Source organism: Lactuca saligna, chromosome 1 (genome assembly GCF_052625555.1).
Source record: "Lactuca saligna cultivar CGN05327 chromosome 1, ASM5262555v1, whole genome shotgun sequence".
In the NCBI taxonomy this organism is placed as follows: Eukaryota; Viridiplantae; Streptophyta; class Magnoliopsida; order Asterales; family Asteraceae; genus Lactuca; species Lactuca saligna.
The window spans coordinates 62,325,781-62,329,803 of NC_136417.1; the positions used below are offsets into that span (position 1 = coordinate 62,325,781).

At 30.5% G+C, this 4,023-nt stretch overlaps 2 long non-coding RNA genes across 2 annotated transcripts; both read left to right on the plus strand.

Annotated features, from left to right (window-relative positions):
• Positions 1–844: 844 nt before the first annotated feature.
• On the plus strand, positions 845–1,900 carry LOC144998719 (uncharacterized). The gene is made up of 3 exons (XR_013660411.1): positions 845–951; positions 1,060–1,519; positions 1,634–1,900. It is a non-coding gene; the product is annotated as an uncharacterized LOC144998719 (long non-coding RNA).
• Positions 1,901–2,675: 775 nt separating this feature from the next.
• On the plus strand, positions 2,676–3,274 carry LOC144998726 (uncharacterized). The gene is made up of 3 exons (XR_013660415.1): positions 2,676–2,755; positions 2,885–2,970; positions 3,086–3,274. It is a non-coding gene; the product is annotated as an uncharacterized LOC144998726 (long non-coding RNA).
• The last annotated feature ends 749 nt before the right edge of the window (positions 3,275–4,023 follow it).

Here is a 4,023-nt window from a genome sequence, read left to right on the forward strand (position 1 = left end):
GAAATCGACTGACATGGTCGACTTCTACTATTATTGGAAGTCTCAAAGCCGGTGCCTCCATCGACCGCTACTGCATCTTCGTTCCATCCCCGGACCAACAACGAGAGCACCACTTTTGTCAGCAAACGAACCCTAAACCTTACTTCACATAAGAAATAGACCAGGTTTGTTTATTTTTCTTTACGTCTCTCACCACATTCCAACTTCACCATCGAGGAAGCACCTTTCAAGGCAATCTTACCGACTACGGCCAAATCGATTCAGTCTCTGATTATACTCGATAGTTTACTTTTGAGTTGTTTGATTTTGAATCTCAGATAGAATCCAATTGCTTTATCTCCAAGAAGAATTAGACATTTGTCTTGTGTGTACGCTATTTAATTTCCGACTCTATTTTTACCCAAACCATTTCTAATTGGTGATTGCTATAATTAAAACACACCTCTCATTATATGCTTAGTTGTCAATTTTGATGTCTACTGTGTTGTAAACACAACTTATATTACTAGGTCATGAATGCACGCAATTGGAGGTTCCAGCTGCAATGAGCTTTGATTATTTGTGGAAGATATCATTAAAGATGCAGAGCATGGAAGCTAGGATTCCCATGCCAGTTACACTGGCACAAGGTCATTGGAATTTACTATTTTGTAAATTTATTATAATTCAGTACGAATAATCAACAACTTTAAACTCTGTTAGTTTTCTATTCTTATTGCTTAGCTGTTAAACAATTTAATTATTTATGTTTTCTACTACTATTTGCACTACTCTTTTCAAATAAATATTTGATTTCGGATTTCAATTAAGCTACAGTTCCATTTCATGACTGAAAGTTGATACCGTTGAACTCCCACTCCTTTCGAAAAAGTTGGCAGGTTTGGAGATGCAGACCAACTACTCGATCCAATGCTTGAAAGAACCGATATTTTATTCCATGATCTACAAATAGTATGTAAACTTTCATGTAATCTTCTTTTTTCCTCCAATTGTGTTCCAACTGAGATGAATATCCTTGATTGATTATATATACTTACTTACATATATTACATATTGTAGGTGTAAATTTGATATCTCATGTCTTAAAGGTGTTTTGTATACAAACCATTGCTTACTCGATTCCTTCAGGTTTCCCTTTCACTTTCATAACTTTCAAATAGTTTTTTGCACTTATTCTGATGATTATTCACATATTGATATGCATCATGTAATGGTATTTCATATGCTTTAATTTCAGTATAAATTTTTTGGTTGGATTGGCTTTTATTGTTTTAATAAATAATTCAGGGGTGTTTTTCAAACACTTTAAATAGTTGGTTATCCGTTTATGACATTAACCCCGAATATTAATCAGTCATTTAATTTTTTTTACATATGGGATATCACACGGAACGAATTATTTATGGAGTTGCAAGACCACGAAAAATGTGTGTGGTCAGTTGACTTTTCAACTACGAAACCGGCAATGATAGCGAGCGGGAGTGACGACGGATCTTTAAAGCTTTGAAATATCAATCAGGTAATTCAACTTTGAAAAGTAAACGTAATGTAGATATATTTAAATGTACATAAGTGAAAAAAATAAAAAATTCATGTAATAAGTTGATTTTCCTTGCATTGGTTGTTTATGCAGGGGGTAGAGTGTGGGGACCATTAAAACGAAGATGATAGTTTCTTGTGTTAAGTTTCCAACTGATTTGGTGAGTAGTTTAGCATTTCGTTCAGCTGATCATAGGATTTATTACTAAGATTTGAGGGATCCAAGTAGGGCACTTTTTACGTTAGTTGGACACAACAAAATCGTTAGTTATGTGAAATTTGTAGATTACATGACTTCTGTATCATCATCTACTCATAACACAATCAAGCTTTGGGATTTATCAGACTGCACTTCTCTTGATTCCCTCATTGAGTCGTTCACAGGACGTATGAATGTAAAGGTATGATATTTTTATCCGTTATTACAAGAATAACTTTTACATTAATGGCACCTGAGTGTACATGTTTTTTTTTGAAAATTCGTTCCAAAAAGTTTTCTTTTGCAAATTTTGTTCTTATTTTGAAGTTCCCTAATGACTTTGGTTCCTATGTCATATGAGTTAACAGCCTAACTGTTAAATTTATTTCATTACTGTTCTTTTCAGATTTTATACAAGAGCAAAATTGCCATTTAAAAATAAATTAAGCGGCCATGCTAACTACAACATAAATAAAAATGTATATGCACCCCTATATGAAAGCATTAGGAATGAAAAACTTGAGAATAAATACTAAACTTGATAGAGAAAAGGTTTTGGGACCAAAATTGCAAAAGTAGTGTGATATGTATTATTTTTTCAAAATTTTGTTGGATTATCGGTGTCTGATGGTTACATTACCACTGGTTCAGAAACAAATTAGTTACTACATTACGACTATTTGATATAGAACTTTGTTGGATTATCGGTGTCTGATACCGTATTACATTACGATTATTTACAATTTTGTTGTTTGTTAGATTTTTAGAGAATTGAATTGATTTATTGTTTTTAAAAAAATAATAATAAAATGTTGATGTTGTAGAAGGTTGCATTTATTGTTAGATTTTCTCTAATATGTGGTATGCAAAAAATCTGATTCCTTCCATATAAGTACATAATATACGAATAAACCCCTCTATTTATTGTTTGTTACCAGTGTGAAGACAGCAAGGATCATAATTATTGATTTTGGGACAGCATGCATGGAAGATCTCATTGTTTACTCTTATATCTAGGTTTTTATAAAGCTCTTTGCTTAAATATTGACAGTTTGATAAACAAACTTCTAAATGCTTATCTTTTTTTTTTGGCAAACATGAAAACTTTTTTGGTTTTAACATTTAACATATCATATGTGACATCAGGAATGGTGAAAAACATTAGGACACCTGCAAATATAATAATACTAACTAAGACTGCAGATGATGATGTTCCTATCACTCCAGATGAGGTTTGTCTATCCAATCCTTCTATCCTTCTCTATTTTGTATTACAAAGTTTAGTTGTTTGACCAAATGTCCAAACTACCCTTGAGTAAAGTATCGTGTACTTTATCTATCTTGCAGATTGTTCAAAGAAGAGTTGATGAGTGAAGCTGATTTTGATGAATCAAATAGAAAAGCAATGAGTTAGTTCTCGAGTATGGTCGGATTTTTTTTCCCTGATTCTTTATTTGCACAAAGATTTTTCAAAATTTGGTGTCTAAATAATAGATGGCTTGAAAATAAACAAATCAATGTAAGTACAGAGGTTTGATTCTTAATGGTTATTTATTTTTTGTTCTTCGATTTTTTGGAAACTTTTATCCTTAAATGCAATCCACTTTCACCTGTAAGTGCATTCCATTAATATAATCAACCAAAAACAAAACCCTTTCTAACCCATGCGAAGCATGGGCATCTTCCCTAGTTTATATTATTTTTTTACAAATTCAAAGTTCTCAAATATTTAAACGTTTATAATTTTTTAAATTAAATCATATAATACATGGGTTATACACCACTTTCTTCAAGATCTACTTTTCAATAGTTGTAAGTTTATTTCATTGGTAGTTTAATGATATAACTAATTTCAATAAAAAAATTTGTTTTTAATATGAGTTTTTCAATTTAAAAATATGCACTTATTTTTTTATAATTAAAAAATATTAATAAGGAATATAAAAAATATAAGACTCTTCGAGATCACTATAAATCTTTTTTTTTTCAGTAAAGATATTTGTTAACTAAAAATGAAAACAAATATTTAAATATCTAAAAATGTCAGATATGAAATAATATCAATCAATGATTAATCATATATTTTTAGCATACTACATTATTTTCCGGTGGAAATTCAATATTTTATCGGTAGATTACATAAGTTTTGATGTTAGTTTTTTTTATTCCACTTTATTTTGCTTTTTTGCATTCTCTCAACATACTCTCACAATGATGATAAATGAGTAAGTTAGTTTAGTTTACAAATGTGTAATCCAGGACGGAGCTAAAATTTTATATTAAAG